The following is a 20,968-nucleotide window of genomic DNA, read 5'->3' as shown; positions in this document are numbered from 1 at the left end:
AAAGGTAGAAGGAGTTGAAAGAGGGATTCTATTGAAGGACAGAGTAGAATAGAGCTGTGAGGGAAAAAGTTTCATTGAAGAAATGTTATTAAATATTTACTCAGAGCTACTGTATATCTTATAATAAAATGCTAGCAAAAGATAAATAAATCATTAATTGTAGCTACTCTTCTACTATTGTCAATAAGATCATTAACTTCTCCTGGTTAGGGGCCACTGAGGAACCCATTTAAGCTCTGTAGTTTTCCATTGAATTGGCAGTGCAAAAATAGGCAGAGAAGTGCCAATGACCCCTGCTACAAATTTGACTCATATACAATTCCATATCTACCTTGTTTTATTAAAGGCTCAAGTGGAAGTGTACAGCCATGTAAGTTCTTACTCAAATCTTTGTTTTCTTGACTTTCCATCTTAGCCTTTCTTTTGTTAGTAGACTATATGCTCTTCTGAGGAGCAGATGTAACTAGGACATGGCTCCACTCTTTTATAGGGTCTCTTCCCCATAAATTGATGGAAATTTAAAAATAGTGTTATAATGCCTGTCTGCCCACAATATATGGAAGTGGAATGGCACTCTGTAATACAGACTGAGGGCAGCCTAAGTCTATCAAGGACGTGGAGACAGGTCTAGTCAGCTAAGCAGATGGCCAAGATTGGCTACTGACTATAGTGATAGCAGCTCTTGTATCAATCAGTCTAATAAAATATTTTCCATTTAATTTAATTATGAAAGTAGGTCTAGGAGCACTAACAGCTTGAGAAAAACAAATTGACCTGCTCAGATACTTATTGGTACCAGACATGATTGAGGTGTAGAGAACAGGAGTTAAATTGATTATTGGAAAAACTAAAGTCAGAGAATTTGGTTCAATTATCCATATGTTGGTGGAGCACATCACAACTGATATTTCTTGATGACAATCACTACTTATTATAGTAGGAATTGCAGTAAGTCCTTTAGTAATTTAGATTTATTTTCCACGACTAATTCTATAGTCCCTTCTGGCAGTGGCCCATACATTCCAATGAGAGTTAAAAATGTTCTCTCCCTTGCCAAATGAATTCTGGGAGCTTCTGGTAAATCTAATGTTGCACTCTGGGTGGTTTCTTGCAAGAAGGATTGAATGTCACACCTTGTACTCATCCCAGCAAAGAACTGATGTTTGCTTGGTTTGGAGAAGGTGTAACTAGTTCAAATGTGCATAGAAGGACACTGTTTGATACCATCTCCTGAGTTTATGGCTGACCCCAGGGAAGGGCCAATTCTCTGTTTCCCTGGAGCAGGGTTTGCCATCCTTATGAAACCTCGACCTACAATCTTTTGCCCAGGAAAAAAAACTCACATGCAATAAAGGCACAGAGTACCTGATAGATTTGATGCTGGCCTAATCATATTATGCATAGCTGGAGGACTTGGTGCCTTTATACACTCCAGGTAGAGTCAGCCAGTGTGTCCTTGATTGCCACAATTCAAACATTTGATCATATCAGGCTTCTGGGAAAGATGTTGGGGTATAGCCTATGCCATCAGTGCAGAAGTGTGAGTGGTAGAATGAGTAATTTTGGCATGCTTGTATGAAGTTGATAACTCGTATGAGGCACTGAATATAAAACTCATTTTCACTCCTCTTTGGCATTCTCATATGCTAGTTGACAAAAATATTTTAGCTGCATTGTCATAAGAAATATGTCTATTTATAACTTCTTTCCACCTAGCTATAACCTAGAAATAAGTTTCTGTAGGACCTTGAAGTATCTAGACAAATGACTTATTGGCTGTACCATCTTCTGGGACAGAAATCCATGCTATTATTTGCACTGTGTGAAGAGAAAGGAAGGGCAAATGATTGAACCTTTAAATCAGCATATCTGCCTGTGTCAGACAACATTTCCTGAGTAATAGCTTGTAAGTTTTTATCTTCACTATTTTGATTATCTTGAGCTTATTCAAAAATGATTGTCTTTAAATGTGATTCAAAATGTAGGAAATGTGCCAGTGATAGACATGTGCGAGCAAGATGGGTTACATCACCTGGAACTATTTGGAAGCCTTAAATTATGTTACCTAAGGAGCCCTAAACTCCATTATCAAGCACATTTTGTCTCAGATGTTTCAAGAGTAAAATGTTAAAAAGCTATGTGCATATTGCTTTTGTGAGCTGGGTCTTTGAGATCTCTCTCTTCTATTATTGGCAAGCATAATGCCTGTGGATATAGTCTCATGTTCCTAGACTTTGGCTTCCTTGAGGAAGGGGAAAGAGGGGGATCGTTTTCAATCTGAGTCCTTGGTACTGGAGAGGAGTGTACTGGAGGAAGCACAGGAACACAAGCACTGTTTTCCAAATAGGGTGCAGAGAATGATTCTCAGCTTATAAGTAAATTGAAAAAGTTTTGGATTTTATTAGGAATATCTTGCAAAAGTGAATATATTTGATTATCCATATTTTTTAAACATGCTTCATTTTTTCTCTAGCGGCCCATCAGAAGTTTTATCATGGTGATCTGACTTTTTAATTATGCTTATATCAATGTTCTTTTCCACTTTATTTTATGTATTATGAATACATAATCATTTTGTTAGCACTGCTAGAGCGTATTGTCATGATAACTTACTGTTCATCTGCTCTATTTTCTAGGTTATGTTGCAATGATGACAGAGCCATTTTCACCAAGTTAAATATAGGTATTATTCTGGGGTGGATTTTTTTTTTTTTTTTACCATATTGTAGCTATATAAAATTTTCACCTATTTTATACCAATCTCTTATATGTGTGCCCACTGTAGGAAAGGAAGGATAGAATTTTGGAATCTAATGGAGTAAACTAAAAATATATTTTGATGGGACTTGGAGGTTTGCATCATTTAACATCTGCATAATCAATTGGCTAAATTCTTTCTCTTCAGCAGACAAAGAATGCCATAGTTATGCAAACTATGATTGCCATAGTTATATTTAACAAACAGTACCCTACAACAGATTCCTATTTGCTAATTGCATCTGAGCTATATAAATAGTAAAATGCTCCACCTACCTTTTAATTTGTTCATACAATGTCTGGTGGATTGTCAGCACCTTGATAGTAGTTATTATGGTTTGATGGTCACACATTCTAATTGGATCGAGTGCCAACTATCAGGAACCCAGCCAAGAGTCCCAATTGTCAGTCTCAAGAATGCAGCAAAAAATAAATAAAATAAAATAAAAACACAGAGACAAGTTCATATTCCAACAATAGCTGGGAAGTCAATGTCTCTGGAATCGACCTATTCACTCCCAAAACAGATATTGTTCATTAACTGTCTACAGTGATAGGTGGGGATAGCAAAGAATTACAATTCATCCAAAGGCTCCAACTCCAGAGAGCATAGATAATTTTATGTCTAGAAGCATCTTGACCCAGAGTGATGATCCTATGATGATTTAAGAAATTGTAGATGATCTAGAGTACATTGCAAAATTTAAATATATAGGAGGAATTTTGTTAATTTTAACATTTATTTTTTTTTGTCTTTTTCATTTTTTATTGGTACTAGGGATTGAACTCACGACCGCCTGCTTTCAAGGCAGGTGCTTATGCCGCTGAGCTAAATCCCCAGCCCCTTTAACATTTATAATATAAATTGTTTGGAAATTTATAAATATCAAAACATTAATTTCACACTCAGTGGGGTTTTTTGTAAAATTACTTTTCTTCTGATATTCCTTGTGAAAAAATATATTGAACATATTTATGAGGTCAGGTAGTCAGGTTTACATCAAGGACATAAAGCTGAAGAGCAGCAACCATTATGCCGTCCTCACCCTGAAAATGCACTCAATAAACCTAAATGTGTTAGTGCAAATTCATTGAGGAGCTGCAAATAAGCATCACTTTGCTTTTGCTGTGGCCCTCATGTCTGGAGTAACTATATTTATGCTCTTTCATAAATCTATAGGTGATATCAGAGAAAGATATAGAAATATAAAAGATACTTTCATATAAATATAGATGTTTCTGGTGGGCTCATATTCTATTTTACCTCACTAGATAACATTGATGGAAATAATAAATTATTAAAACTTAAACAGTCACCAGTAATGATAAGTATTGCAGATACTAAAATGTGCTTAACTTGTGTTATCTAATTACTTGTAGTCAACATTATTAAAGGAACCATGAGGAAAAGAAATTCCTTTACTTTACATCTATGTTGTTCTTTTTTTTCTTCCTCTCTTTCAAATGAAAAATAATTATTTTTTCTTGTTTTAACATTTACTTAAACAAAAAGGGTAAAAATAATACAGAATTTCAAAAAATTAAACAGTGAGAAATCACTAGTTGATAAATAACATATTATCCTCTTAGAAATAGTTGTTCAAGTTACAAAATAAAGATTACAAAGTGAACACTCAAACAGCGAGACTGCAAAGAGTTCTGATCAACAATTCAACAAAAACATAGTAATATGGTTATTAGTCCTACACACTTAAACATACGTGCAGTTACATCCTTTAGATCACTTTCTTTTACTCACTCTTTTACAATAGCAATTACACGTTTTGGGTTTTATTATTCCTAAATTTCTTATTATTTTTTATATTAGAGACACAATGTGATATTTATAAATATGATACATATTTATTTCACTAACGAGAATATTCTCAAGCTGTCACCATTTACCTACGAAGGCCTCAAGATCATTCATTTTTATAGCTGAGTGATATTCCATTATATAAAAATATCACATCTTTTTCATCCACTCTGAGGTTTATGGGCATCTTGGTTGCTTCCAAGATTTAACTATTATAAATTGTGATGCTATGAACACGATTGTACATATATCACTGTTATATGTCCTTTTCAGTTTTTCTAGGAAAATACCCCGGAGGGGAATAGCTGGATTGAATGGAGCTTCTAATCCTAGTCTTCTGAGACTTCCTACTGATTTTCATAGGGGTTGCACCAGTCTACACTCCTACCAACAGTAAAGCAGTGCTCTTTTTTCCCGCAGCCTCGCCAACATTTGGTATCAGTCAATTTCTTGATGGCAGCTATTCTTTCCAGAGTGACATAAAATCTCAGTGCTGTTTCACTTTGCATTTCTTGAATGACCAGTGATGGTGAACATTCCTTTATGTTTTTCTTTTGCTATATGTATATCTTCATCTGAGAACTGTGTGTTTATCTCACATGCCCATTTTTGGAGAGGGTCTTTGAATTTGGGGCCTTGATGTTTTTCAGTTCTTTATATGTTCTTGATAAAAGTCCTTTGTCTGAGAGGTTGCTGGCTAAAATTCCTTCCTATTCTATGGGTTTTCTTTTCATTCCATTGGTAATTTCTTTTGAACTGCAGAAAATTTTCAATAATATGAGATTCCAGTTGTTGATTCATTGAAGTGCTTCCCATGCTGTTTGCATTTTGTTAATGAATTCTCTGCCTACCCCTATCTCCAAGACTTCTGCCTAAACTGTCTTCCAGTAGATTCAGGTTTCTGTTTTAATATTTAACTCTTTGATCCATTTAGACTTTAGTTTTGTGCATGGTGATAGGCATACACCTAGTTTCAGTCTTCAGCATGTAGAAAGCCAATTTTTCCAACACCATTTATTAAAGAGGCTATCCTTATATCAGTGAACATATTTAGTCCCTTTGCCAAATATCAGGTGGCTGAGTATCTTTGTAGTTGTGTTTGCATTTTCTATTCTGTTCCATTGATCCTCACGTCTATTTCTTTGCTGGCACCATGCTTATTTTATCACTATGACTTTGTAATATCATTTCAAGTCAGGATGTGAGATGTCTCCTGCCTTGCTTTTGTTGCCCAGAATTGCCTTTGCTATTCAATCCCCTTTTTTAATGCAACATATTTTTCAGCATTTACCTCTTTTACATTCTTAGGTTGATTCCTAAGTGTTTCATTTTTTTAGATGCTATTGTGAAGGGTTGATATTTCCATAATTTCTCTCTTGGTGAGTTTTTTGTTTGTGTACAAGAATGCTATTGATTTTTGAGCATTGACTTAGTATCCAGCTACACTGCTGAATTTGTTTATTACCTCAGGAAGTTTTTTGATGGAGTTTCTTGGGTCTTCTATATAGAGTTTCATGTCATCTGCAAATAGTGCTAATTTAATTTCTTCCTTTGTTATCTTTATTCCTTTTATTTCTCTCTCTTTTCTGATTGCCCTCGGTAGTGTTTCCAGAACTCTATGGAATAGGAGTGGTGATATTGGACATTCTTGTCTTGTTCCTGATTGTAGAGTGAAAGCTTTCAGTTTCAGTTCATTTAGTATAATGCTGGATGTTGGTTTGTCATAGATGGCCTTTATAAGTTTGAGGTAGACACGGTGTATTTCAAGTTTTTGAAGGGTTTTTATCAAGAACAGGTGTTAGACTTTATCGGGAGTTTTTTTCTGCATCTATTAAGATGACCATGTCATTTTTGTTTTTAGGTCTGTTGATATGGTGTATTACACTTTTTGATTTGCATATGTTAAACCATCCCTGTATTCCTGGAATTAATCCCACTTGGGTGTGATGTATAATCTTCTTGAAGATTTCATGCATTTTATTTGCCAATATTTTATTGAGAATCATTCCATCAATGTTCTTTAGTGAGATTGGCCCATAGTTCTCCTTTTAGATTGGGTCTTTCTCTGGTTTTGCTATCAGAGTAATATTTGCCTTCAGGAATGATTTAGGGAGATTTTCTTCTTTTCCAATTTCTTTGAAGAGTTTAAGGAGTATTGGCATCAAATTGTCTCTACATTTCTTGTAGAATTCAACAGTGAATCCATCAGGACTTGGGATTTTATTTGTTGGTAAGTTTTTAATTATATTTTCAATTTCAATACCTGTTATTGGGCTATTCAAAATTGCTATGTGTTCTTGGTTGAGCTTTGGTAGTTCGTATGTTTCTAGAAATCTGTCCATTTTCTGTGTTTTCCACTCTATGTGAGTAGAAATTTTCAAAGTAACTATTCATAGTCTTTTGAATTTCCATGGGATCTGTATTAATTTCCCCCTTTTCAGTCCTTATTGAGTGAATTTGGGTTTTTTTTTTCTGTTACTTTATAAGGTTAGCTAGAGGTTTGTCAATTTTGCTTATTCTCTCAAAAAACAGCCTTTTAATCCATTATTTCTTTTTATTTTTTTATTTTTTGTTTTGATTGCATTCATTTCAGCTCTAATCTTTTCAGTTTCCTCTCTTCTATGAACTTGGGTTTACCTTGCTCTTCTTTTTCTAGAAGCTTGAGATGAAGCATTAGTTTCTTTATTGGTTTTCATTCAGTTTTCTTGATATGACAATTTATTTCCATATATTTTCCTATTAAAATTGCTTTCATTGCATCCCACAGATTACAGTATGTTGTTTCCACGTTTTCATTGAATTGTAGGTATTGCTTTATTCCATTTTTAATTTCATCTGTAGCACACTGGTTCTTCAAATGGTATTTAATTTCCATGTATATATGCAGGTTTTACCATTTCTTTTGCCATTCATTTCTAATTTCAGTAAACTATGGTCACATATTATGCATAGGATAATTTCCATAACTTTGCAGTTACTTAAGAATGTTTTATGGGATAATATGAGGCCTATTTTGGAGAATTTTCATGGTCAGTTGAGAAGAATGTGTGTTCTGATGTGGTTGGGTGGAACACTCTGTAAACCTCTATTAAGTCCAATTGCTTGCAGGTGTGATTCAGTTCTGATTTGGCCCGTGGATCAATCCGTGGGGTATATACCTGGAGGGGGAATGGGGATGAAATAAAACAAGGTCATCATCACATCCGGGTATGTGACGTAAGCAGAAGAGGATTATGGTTAATGTAGGCATGCGCATTATGTGCCCATAGGAGAGAAAGGTGGGGAGGCAGTAATGGGGCTGTCCCGCCACTCCCTACATCTCCTCCCTTTCTATATTATTTAATCAGGAGTATGGCAGGCCCTATGAGGACAGTGCCTTTCTTAGGTCAAGGACCTCTTTACATGAACCCAACCAGGCCTTACCTGTCATAGGCATGCAGGACAGCAGTTGGTCCTGTGCCTGTCTTAGGCGGCCAGTGGTGTAACATGTTTGTCCTAGTTGCCCGTCTCTGGCTGCTTGTCCATTTCTTCAAGGCAGTTAGGCCGCATCATCATATGGGCCACTTGTGGGAATTCCTTCCTGGTAGGTTTGTTGATCTGCTATCGCCAGCTGGTGATAGTGTACCTGAATGGGCTTTGCCATAAACGTGTCTATCCAGTTATTAATGAGCATCATAAGCCTCTGAAAAATACAAGGACCCACAGAGAGGAGAAGCAATAGGGCAGCTAGGGGACCCAAAACGGGTGCTAGGTAAAGGAAAAGTCTCCCACACATCGAGGAGAAGGGGTTAGCAGCCATTCATGATGGGAGGTCCAAATCCACCATTGGTCAAGGGTGGTACAAGGAGGTTCTCAAGAAGGCACCACATAATCTATCGGTTTGGCATTTTCTGTAAGGAAACACAAAAAGTTGCCTCAGGGTATGTGCTTACTCCTGGGCCTTCTGGGGTTATCATTAGTTGGCTCATTAATTTGCCTAACGAGGCTTTTGGGGAGCCATTTAGCCTCTTTATCTTGGCAGGAATATGCACACACTGAACCATTTCCCCATATGAGAATGGGGTCAGGGCCATGCCATGAATTAGTCAGGGGGTCTATCCATAGTACAGAAGCAAATTGCTTTTGTGTTTCAGGATGCCAAAAACACATGGCTGCTGACTGTCCCAAAGCATCCAAATTTAAAATATTAAGGATGAATAAGGCATGAGATATAATATTTTAGGTGTCCTCCTTGTTGAGTACCATCCCCCCTTTTTTATTTTATCAACAGTGAGTTTTAGGGAGAGATTGTGCCCTTTTAACTATGCCTTGACCTTGAAGGTTATAAGGTATGCCTTTCATATGATCAATATTAAGATGTTGACAGAAATGAGCAAAGGCAGAACTAGCATAGCCTGGACCATTATCAGTCTTTAATTGTTGTGGGCATCCCAAAACTGATAAGGTAGTTAACATATGGCTAATAACATGTTTGGTAGCTTTGCCAGTCTGGGGAAAGGTACAAATGAAACCACTAAAGGTATCTATAGTTACATGAACATATTTAAAATTGCCAAACCCAGGAATGTGAATGACATCCATTTGCCATAATGCATTGAGGATAAGTCCTCTAGGATTAACCCCAAAGTGTGGAACTGGGAGGTGCATAGCGCAAGAGGGGCAATTTTTATTATCTGTCTGGCTTGTTCTATAGTGATCTTAATACAGCATTACAGAAAAATAAATGGTAAGAAATCACCAGTTGATAAGTTATATATTGTCATCTTAGAAATAGCTGTTCAGGTTACAAAATTAAAGTATGTAAAGTGACATTTAAATAGTGACACTGCCAACAGTTCTGCTCAATGATCCAACCAAAACTTAGTAATATGTTTATCAGTCCTACACACTGTTTTTTTTTTTTTTATCTCAAAGAGGGCAAGACCAAACATACCAAAACAGAACAAAACCATTTTTAAACAAAAGATTTAAAGAAATACAGATTTCAAAGCAAGTCAACTGGAGATCTTTACTGTTTATGTACTTGTCTCTAGTTTCCTCCAAACAGTTGTCCCCATCTTCTCGCACATGAAATACACACTGCATATTATAGAACTAATTAAATCATTACAGGATGATGAAGGCTCCTCAGGTCTTTAAGATCTGACATTGGGGAAGACAATAATAACTACCATAGTGTCTCTCATTTTTTTCTCAGCAGCTGTTCCCATCCTTATATATGCTGAAGTTAAACTCAAGAGACAAGACCAATATCACTCCTATTAGTTAAATGAGTCAAAGTAATTGACATTGGAATCTCTATCTCTGGAGTCTTTTTTTGTAAAATGACCAGTCTCTCTACAGGTAAAACAGTTTTGTTTATGCTTTTGAGATAAGAACTGTTTAACTGTAAACCCTTGCAATGTGGCAGCCATAGCAAGGCCTTGCTGACAAGCAGTTCCAGTGTCACAGCAAAGGTGTATATATCCTATTAGGTCTGTTTTATTTTTATGAGGTCTGATAGCAGCCTGGCAGGTGGTGTTGGCGTTTTTAAAAGCTAGCTGTTTAATAAAATCAGTGCCTGCATCAGCGTGGCCAAAGATTCTGTTAGCAGCAGTAATCAAATGATCAACAAATTCTGAAAAGGGTTTATCTGGGCCTTGCTTAATGCTAGTGAGAGAGGAGCTCATATTATCTTTTGCAGTCAGCTTTCTCCATGCTCGAGTAGCTGCTGTTTGAATTTGAGTGAAAAATGCTGGATTAAATTCCTTTGAGCTTCTCTGCACACATAGGCACCTTCCACTATTAACATATTAAGATCTCACCCATTGCCAGCTTGTGTATTGTGCCTGGCAGTCTCTTTGCAATTTTTTGTGTATTCTGATTTTTATAAAAGATTATCCTGACCCTATAAAGTCACTCAGGCCAATCTTTGTCAATCTGTAGGTGTGAGCCAGCCGTCAGCCAGAGAATTTAAAACAGCAAGAGTGAAAGCAGATGTAGGGCCATATTGGACGACTGTTATCTTTAATTGTTTTAAACCTGCCACTGTGAATGGCGTATGAGTCCCAATGACTTGTGGAGCTAGTGGCGTGGCACCCGTGGTGGCAGTGTGGCGCCATCTTGGGGAGGTACGTTTGTTTCCATCACCGGCAATGCCATTTCAAGGAGGGACCCACCCTGATGTGGCAGAAGTGAGGCAAGTGCCATTTTAAAGAGTTGTGGCGGGCCTCAGGTGGTATGGGCTCAGATGGCGGTGGGCTGCCATCTTGGGGCTTTTTTGTTAAAATATCATTTGACTCACCAGAGGGGCAAGAAGATTTAGATTTGTCTCCTGAAGGAAGCGATGTTGGCGAATTGGAAGCATGTAAAGCAACTTCACTTTGGGTGATTGTTTTATCAACTTGAGGGTCTTGGTAGCGCTATGTAGGTAGCTCCGAGATTAGGTTCCAGTATGCAAAGGCTGTAACCAGGACCTTTTTAGGACCAAATATCCTATAATAATCTTTTAGAGTATCACCTACACTTTTTCACCTCTTGGTATCTATAGAGCCCTCTAGGATGAACCAAGGGCAAACTTTATGGATAAACTGAAAATACTGCAACAATTCTTTTGTTCTAACCTTTATCCCTCGTGTCTTTAATGCCTTACTAAGGTCTCCCACAAACAATTCATGTTCACTCAATGCTTGACCCATATCAGGGAAAGGGAATGGGGTTGCCATTTGCTCACCATGACTTGGGCGGAATGCCAGGCAGTCGTCTGCAAAGGCCTCGGTCCTTGAATCAATGTGCTTTCACTTTTAGCCTTGGTCCTTGATTCAATTTGCTTTTACTTCTAGCCAGCATTCTCAAATAGCTCCCTCATTAACTCCGCCATGCCAGGAGCCCCCACGCTGGACACCACTTGATCTGGCCCACGGATCAATCTGTGGGGTATATACCTGGAGGGGGAAGGGGATGAAATAAAACAGGTCATCATTATGTCCGGGTATTTGACGTAAGCAGGAGAGGATTATGGTTAATGTAGGCAGGCGCATTATGTGCGCATAGGAGAGAGAGGCGTGGAGGCAGCAATGGGGCTGTCGCGCCACTCCCTACACAGTTCTATTATGTCTTTGCTGAATTTTTGTCCAGTAGATCTATATCTTTGTAACAAAGGGCTGTTAAGGTCCCCTGATATATTTGTGTTCTTGTGTACTTGGTTTTTCACGTCCATTTGTTTTTGTCTTGCATAGTTGAGTGCCCCTATATTTGATGCATGTATATTTATAATTGTCAGTTCTTCCTCTTGAATTTTCCACCAATGAGTATGTAGTGACCTTCTTTATCTCTTTTAATGATTTTTGTTTGAAGTTCACAATGTCTGCAAACACAATAGTTACCCCTGCTTTTTTCTAGATTCCTATTACATGGAATACTGTTTTCCATCCTTTGACTTTTAATCTATGAGTTTCCTTTTGAGTCAGATGTGTTTCTTGCATACAGCATATTGTGGGATCATATTTCTTGATCCATTCTGTCAGCCTATTTCTTTTGATAGGTGAATTGAGGCCATTTACATTTATGGAAAACACTGATATATACTGGCTTGAGTTTGCCATGTTATGTTTCAGTTGTTTGCTTTGTGATTTTCCCACTTGTTTAATTGCTTATCCTACTTAGTGCTTTCTTTCTGTTGTTGTTCTGGGGATTGTGGTCATTTTTATCTCTATCTAATATGTCTTTCAATATTCTTTCTAGGGTTGGTTTGGTGGACATGAATCTTTTCAGTTGTTCTTTGTCATGGAAGTATCTTGTTTCTCCATTAAATCTGAATGAATATTTTGCGGGGTATATCAGTCTTGGTTGAAAGTTGTTTTCATTCCAGGATTGAAATACCTTACTCCAATTTTATCTTGACTTGAGAGTTTGTGATGGAAAGTCTGCTATGATTCAAATGGGCTTTCCTTGATAGAGGATTTGTGTCTTTTCTCTAACAGCTTTTAGTATTCTGTTTGTATGCTTTATGGCTGAGATCTTAATTATTGTATGTCTGGGTGTAGATTTATGTTGGTTGTGACAGTTTGGCATTCTATATGCCTCAGTTATCTGCATATCAGAGTTTTCTCCATGTTTTGGAAAATTTCTGCTATTACTTCTACAAATATTTAAATATGTTACTTGCATTGACTCCTGCACCTTCACTGATGCCTATTCATCTTACATTGCTCTTGGCATCATCTTGAAGCTGCTGCATTGTCATTTCATGCTGCTTTGTTATTTTTAAAAGTTCTACCCTTTCATGATCACTAATTGCGATCCTTTCCTCAAGGTCCAGAATCCTATTCTCAGCTTCATTGAAATGTTTTCTCCAGATTTGAGTGGAATTTTTTGTTTCTTGGATGTCTCTTTGGGTTTGTTTCATGAATTCTGCTTGTTTTCTATATTGTTCATTCAAGGTTTCAATAAGTTTCCCATGCTCCTGTACTTTATTTCTTCTTTAGCTATGCTTAGCAACTCCTTTAATAAGGTTGTTATTTCTGTCTTTTCATGGAAGAGCATTTCTAATTGGATTTCCCCTATAGCCTCATGGAGTTTTTTTCTTTCTTTCTTTCTTTCTTTCTTTTTTTTTTTTTCTTTCTTTTTTTTTTTTTTTTTTTACTTGCTATCGTTTCAGAGATTTTCAGTGTGTTACTTTTGAAGTCCTCTATTTCAGTGTGTCCTGTACTTGCTCCTGGTGGACTAGATGGTTGAGATTGTATTTTGCTTTTTCATTTTGCCACTTGCCCTTTTCGGGTTAGTATTTGGATCTTTAATCCTACTAGTGTAAACCACCGGTACTGTGTATCTTGGGGCCACCCTAATGTGAGGTTGATGTTCATTCAATTTGCTGGATTCCTCAACGAATAGATGAGCCAGTCACCTCACTTCCCACTCCAAGGCCGGTTGGGTGGGTCCTATATTCTTCCTGGGCTGACAAGATTAGGAGTATTGATGTAGGTCAACACTTTTCTTGCTATTACTTTGTCTTCAGGTTATTCCAGGTTATCAAATTCCCATGTTTATTTTGCTTGTACCAGCTGAGGCCCTACTGTGCCCCAATTGTGTGCCTGTGTGTCTCATAAGCTCTTTTGATTTTCTTCAAGATGAGGGAGTCCTTATTGGCACACTCCTCACCCTGCCTGATCTTTTCTGTGTGCAGAAAGGGGTCATGCACACTCTTGTCAGACTCACCAAGACATTATAGTTAGTGGGAGGAAGCTTTTCTGCTGGCCCTATTTACCCACTGTACACCTCGATTTTAGGGGCATTCTCACCACACTGACTAGTCTGCTGAGATCTTCTGTTTAGGTGAGGCAGGTACTGAATCTCCCTTCAGGCTAGCACACTTAATCTGCTGTAGTTCAAGGTTCTGGGAGAAAGGTTGGAGCTGACGATCAAGAGGTCCAGGAGGTAGGGCACATCCCCGAGGGTCCAGTAGATGTCCTAAGTCTGGGAGTCTTCTGGGCATGGGCCAAAGTCCTAGGGAGTCCTGGCATTCCTCATTGGAAGCTGGAGTTACACAGAAAGTTCAACGCTTTGTGCACCAAGGTAAGAAAGCAGCATGCATTGCCCAGGGCCAGTGCCAGTTACAGGGAGTCCACAGCGGCCTGGGCCAAGGTCCTAGGGCGGCAAGACTTTACTCCCTGGTGACTGTAATTGCACAGGAAGTGCAGGACTGCATGGGCCAAGGTCCAAAGTGAGCACACATTCCCCAGGAGTGGCCCCCCCATATGATAGCTTCAAATACTTTATATTTTTCCTGTTGTTTTTAATCATTGTATGCTCTCTAAGTTAAACTTCCTTCCTCCAAAAGAGGAAGGAAGAATATTTAAGAATAACTCAAACTCTCTAAGTGCAGGCATGGTGACTCATGTCTGTCATCCCAGCACTCAGAAAGCTGAAGTGGGACAAAAATGCAAACTGTTGTACATGTGATCATAATATGAAGTTTCTCTGTGAGGTCTCAAAGCAAAAAAAAAAAAAAAAAAAAAACAAAAACAAAAACAAAAACAAAACTTACACTCCACTGAAATATCACAGATGGTGGAGAATCATTAGTCTGCAAAGCAGAATGGACTTGACGCTGTTTCTAGTTTCCACCCAATATTTACACTTTTTCAATCATTTTCCAAAACCTTGAACTGATGCTCTGAACTGAATGTGACTGTTGTCCTCAGAAGAGGAGAAAAGAGACAGAAACAGACACAGAGAAAATTGCCATAGGAAAACAGATGCAGGGATTGAGGTGACACATCTACAATCCAGGACACAATCATGATGTCAGAAATCAACAAGAGTAGCGGGAAAAATGCAATAATCCTGCCATGCCCTAAACCATCAGCTTTTAGTTCTCTATATCATTCTCCAATACTATGAGACAAAAAGTGTGTTTTAAAAAATATAGACATCTCCTAAACACTAGAGAAATTTCTGTTATATTACCGAAGTGAAGCTGAAGATCAACAACAGTATTTTGTCCAGGAGGTAGGACCTTCAGTCAATATGAAAAATTGTGACCCTGTTAAATAAAATAACCAAAGGCTTATGTTTAACAAAAAGATCTATAATTGGTCTTCCATACAATCAACTAGCATGTTTTTCAAATTAAAGATATTTTCTCTTTGTATGATATGATTTACTTAACATTCATATAATTAATTTCTGTAATATTTTAAAAGAAAGCAATATCATTAACATTATTGTAGTATTTTAAAATCTATCTTTGACTTTTTAAATATAAAATTTTATATATTCCAACTTTTAAAGTATAACTTTTCAACTTCTTATGTTTGTATATTCACAGAAACACACCAAAATGAGTCAATATCTATATGCTGCTTCATTACACTCTCAACTTACTGTGACTTAAGATCATAACACTTTTCATACAAGATCTCATGCAAATCACTTATTTATTTTATAAATTTCTTTGTAAATTTTATGCATTTTCTTCCTCGTGTATATCAAAAGTCCATTGAAAATTCAATCTATTTAAGAATAACTCAAACCAGACATGGTGGCACATTCCATAATCCCAGCTCTCAGAAGATTGAGACAGGAGGGTCACTGCAAGTTTAAGATGAATGTGGAATACAACGTAAACTAAAGGCCAGCCTAAACTGCATAATGAGGACTTGTCTCAAAAATACAAAAAGGGCTATGCCCAGTGACCTCCAAGCAGCTAGCAGCAGCCTGAATTCAGTCCTGGGAGCTGAATGTTCATGAGTTGATTCTCAGTGCATGGGGGAAGCCTTTGAACATCTCTCCTAGCTGGTAAAACCACATCCAGCATCTCAAATCACTGGAGGATCACACAGGAGGTCCCCATAGGCATAACCGGGCCATGCCCAGTGATCTCCAAGCAGCTAGCAGGGACCTGAATTCAGTCCCAGGAGCCAAACATGCATGAGTTGATTCCCTACACACATGGGAAGCTTTGGAACATTGCTCCCAGCTGATAAGACCACACCCAACATCCCAAATTACCAGCGGACGCACAGGAAGTCCCTGCAGGCCTACCTGGGCTATGCCCAGTGACCTCCAAGAAGTTTGCAAGGGCCTGCATTCAGTCCAGGAGTCTAAAAATGCATGAGTTGATTCCTTGCACATGGGGGAAGCTTTGAAAGATTGCTCCAAGTAGGTAGGAACCTGCCCGACATGCCAAATCATCAGAGAATGCATGGGAGGTCTCTGCAGCCCTAACTGGGCCATACCCAGTGACTCCCAAATGGCGAGAAGTTGCCAGCAGTTTGCCTTGGGAGCAAAAAGTGATTCCCAGTGCACGGGGGAAGCTTTGGAACATTGCACAAAACCCAGAAATATAGGAAAATGACAAAACAAAAGAGTAACATGCAATCTCAAACATTCAGCCCAACCCAAGCAAGCCTAGGAGACATGGATATAGGAAAAAAAAAAAAAAAAACTGTAAGCTATACACCTGAAGTGATAACAATTGAAGTAAAGAAACATCTCTGGGAAGCTATAAAAGAACTCAGATTAGAAATGATCTCCCAGGTAATAGAAGAAATGATAAATATAATGAAACAAATGCAGAACACATCTAAAGACGACATAGTTAAAAAATTAGAGGAAGAGTGCAAAAAGATAGATCCTTGAATGAACAATGTAAGAAACAAACAACGCATGAAGCAAATTCAAAGAGATATACAGGAAATCAAAAATGTCATCAAATTATTGTTGTAATGGTTTCATTCTGTTTTGTTTGATCTTATTATGTCTGATGGTATGAACATCTATTTTGAAGAAAACAAGACATTATGGCAACTATTAGTGATTTAATGTCATCTTTCTTTGAAGTCCTATCATGCTTTTGTTCTATTTCCATTGGTTCTATCATGTTGCTTTTAACATGTGTGATAGCATAAACAATTTTTATGGAAAATGAGATATTATAATAGCTATTGTTCAATTTCTGTATTTTTGGTTCTGAATATCCTTTAATACTTTCCTTCTCTTGAATGGTTTTATACTATTTTGTTATGTTTGATATTATTGTATGTGAAAATATGCTAAGCTATTTCAAAGAAAAGAGACATTATGGTAGCTACAATTAATATCTGATTGTCCTGTTATGAAGTGCTGTGTGGCTTACATTATTGTGTTCTAATCTGTTTTGTTCTGTCCTCTTTTGTTTTATTCTATTTAAAATAAAAAAATTAAAACAAATTCCATCAAAAGTTGGCAAAACCACCTTGATGAAAGTGAAGATAGACCACATTGATATATTTATAAGTAAATGGAAGCAACTTGAGACCATACCCATAAGTGAAATAAATCAAACTCATGTATAAATATCCATAAGTGAAATAAATCAAACTCATGTATAGTCTCCCTAGTATAAGAAATGGTAAGAGTACATAAGATACAAAAACTCAATAAATACGGTGAAATGATAAAATTCTGCTTAAAGGGAAAAATAATATCTTAGGGAAAATTGATGAAACAGAAGAAGGAAGAAAAAAGAAAATTATCTAAACTCTAAACACACAAGATAACTAAGATGACTGTGCTACAAATTCTTTAAATCATTGGAACAAAATAGTTAACATTCATAGAATTGGAACAATTGTGCATATTATGTTTTGGTGACCCAAGGAACTCTTGAAGATCATTATGTAAAATAACAAGACTAGTTATGCTCCTACCACCTTGTTTTGAAGGCCTATATTGTCAGTGATCTTGGGATTTTTGCTATCGTTTATTTATTTGTCTTTTTGTTTCATGTTTTTTTTAGGAATTTGTTTTGTTTTATGTTCCCCTCTAGTAAAGAAGGATAGGTATATATGCAAAGACTCATACAGGCATAGAACTTCTCCTACACAGCTTATGGGAATCTATTTTATAATGCATAATGAATGAACAGCTACTTTCAAAAAAAAGAGATGCTATGGTACCCAGTGTTGATTCTGTAGTGTCATGCTGTGAAATCCAGAAATACTATTATTCTTTGTTCAGAGTGATCTTATTCTGTTTTGTACTGTTTGTTTGTCACATACAAAAAGGCATGGACAACTATTTGGAAGAGAATGAGAGACATTATGGCAGCCATTGTTGATTTCACTATTTTCTGGTTTTGGGTGCATTCATCATTCTGTTCTGATAAGTTTAACACTATTTTGTTTTTTATGAATTCATTGTGTGAAGATATGGACAACTATTTAGAAGAAAACAATAGACAATATGATAGTCTATGATTATCTCCTGTTGTCTTGCTTTGAAATCTGTGTCACTTACATTGTTTACTTCTGATCTGCATAGTTCTGTTTTGTTATGTTTAGTTTTACCCTCTTTAAAATAAATTTTTAAAACAAAGGCAAAAAGACCAAAAAACAATAATTTGAAAATTTGTATTTTTGCTTTAAATATTTGTTTTTTAAAAAAAGAATATTAAAATTATTACCTTTCCATTGAAAGAAGAAAATACTTTAAAATTTCAAAACTAGTTGCTTTAACCTAGTTTTTAAATCTGCCCCATTATTTTCAGAAATGTGGTAGAAGAGTGCTATATTACACTATTTCAGAAGTCTCTTTTTCCTATTCAGGCATAAGCAGTATTTCTCCTGCAACTGGAAAGCCCAATGGCCTGTGATTTACAAAACAAAAATCATAGGAACTCCAGCTCCAATGTATCCTAGTTTATCTATATACTGCTGAATCATACCATACTGGATATGTTCCAATGTGTGTATATAATGGGAAGAGATAAAAGATTATCTGTGATTGGACTGCTTCTTTGCCTTTTGGCTAAGATCAAGTATAGTTTATTCCTAATGGCTTTAAGAGCTAAGATAAATGCATTAGGGAGCTTAGGACCTAAAAAGATCTGTTTGTTTCCCCACTCAAAAAGATTTAAGGCCAATCCTGCGCCTCCTGCTCTTAAAAAAAAAAAAAAAAAAAAAAAAAAAAAAAAAACATAGCCAGTGTTTTTATGTGTGTTACATATTCACTACCCACTGAAGTTTCTAGTGCATTAAAAAAAAACTTGAAAAAATGTTCAAATTTTGAAAAGGTATGTGGAAATGGATTTTCAGTATGGTCTTTAAACACCTGTCTCCTACAAAAATATAAACTCTACTCAGAAAGCTCAAATTTGCCTCTTGTGAAGCACTTTTTGGTCCACACTTCATCATTTCCAAATCTGCCTTTATCTTCATCAATCTCAGGGCCTCCAGAAACCATTCTGTTTCTTCTTGCTGTGATTTGATGAGAAAGACACTATGTCCACTGAGCTTTCAAAAGAGACAAAGCTCAAGAGTACAGGTAACTTTGGTCCTGAGGAACACATGTGAATCTTAAATGTTATACCTAAAAGACACCATAATGAAAAGACATTGACAGTAGTACCCAAGTAATACAATAACAAAGAGTTCTAGGGAGAGAAGGGGCAACAGAGATTGACTTTTCACTGGACAACTCAAAGGCTTAAATATGTAATGCTTAATCTTTTTGAAAAAGTAGTACTACATTTACATATTTCCAGGAATCCATGCGCATTTCTGTGGCTTTAATGGTACAAGAAGCTTTCTGTTGATATGTGTCAAACTCTCACATGAGACATCGATAGGTTTTTGCTAACAGGGCACCAAGATCCTTAAGCCAGCAGAGCAAAGATGTTTCCTTAATGTTCTGGGTCTGTGGACATGCTTTCATTTCTTGTCTGAAATGCCATTGATGTCAGTGAAGTGCAGGACAATTCAGGAAATGATTTCTTCATAATATCTATACTTTGAAGACTGAGGTGCAAGTATTTTAACCTTGAAATATATACATGGGTTACATTTGTTATTTCTGCAATGCAGTGTGACAGATAGGGAAATGACTCAGAAAAGTACAACTCAAAAGACAAGATTGTGTGAATTCATTCATATTTTAGGCAGGACAGTAGAATCCTAGGACCATTTGATGAAAAGTATGGCAGGTTAACCAGGAATTAGCCTCAAGATTAAGGAAGAAAAGGAAACAGATGCAAATAAAGCAAAGATGTGAAGGTTTCATTCTGCTTTAGTCATCCACAAGAGATCTAAGGACTCAAGTGAGGAGTGAGTGAAAAAATAGCCTCTAAATCTGTGTTACTATAGAAGTTGAAAAAATAGGACCAGTGACTGGAAATCCCAGTACCTTCTCAAATTCGAGCTTAACTTGGGTAATATATTAATATCTTGTCAATATCCTATAATCAAAACTATAGGGCTAGAATATGACTCAATATGAAGGCTCTGATTCAAGTATCAATATTAAAAAAAATGAACAAGAAAAGAACATTAAACTTAAAGAAAAGAAATTGGTGTTCTCTCTGAATTTATTCAGTCTATCACTCTTTTTGTTAGCTAAAAAGCAAAATATGTAATGAAAATTCAAACAAGAAATGGTTAGAATGAAGTCTGGTCCTGCATGGTTGGTGATCTTTGTTGGTGATCTTTTAGGAACCCCTAATGTACATATGTACCTGGGTGGAAAGCAGAGCTCACAGCCATTCAGAATTATTCTCTGCCTGGCAGTGGGGATCATAATCACTATTGCACCTGTCTCTGACCACCAGTGTCAATAGTGAAGTTTCAACCCACAGTCGCAGGTCTCCTGATCTTCAAATCTATAAAACTTTAAAAACTTATGTAGTTTAGTTGTATTTTTACTTCCCAAGTAATGTATTTTACCAACATCCTGTTGCTATTATGAAATACCTTTTAAATAAAGCTTATTAGATCGCAGTGTTGAAGCTACCACCTAAGTCAAAAGTCAATGCAAAGCTTCCTATAATATCATTTAAATGACCTTATAGAGACACTTCATAACCTGGACTTTGATGTTCTTGTCAACCATCAGAAATAGGAGATACCCAGCTATACTGTCAAAAGGCAGTACATTAATAAA

General features: G+C 36.7%; 1 protein-coding gene across 2 annotated transcripts in view; it reads left to right on the top strand.

Moving 5' to 3' along the window:
- The window catches only part of LOC100733221 (antigen WC1.1-like), a 100,142-nt gene that overhangs the window by 32,581 nt on the left and 46,593 nt on the right, over positions 1 to 20,968 (top strand). The gene's annotated exons all lie outside the window — the stretch shown is intronic.

Source organism: Cavia porcellus, unplaced genomic scaffold (assembly GCF_034190915.1).
Source record: "Cavia porcellus strain 051 isolate PalLab524CR breed Dunkin Hartley unplaced genomic scaffold, mCavPor4.1 scaffold_27, whole genome shotgun sequence".
In the NCBI taxonomy this organism is placed as follows: Eukaryota; Metazoa; Chordata; class Mammalia; order Rodentia; family Caviidae; genus Cavia; species Cavia porcellus.
This window is presented reverse-complemented; position numbering and strand designations above follow the sequence as displayed.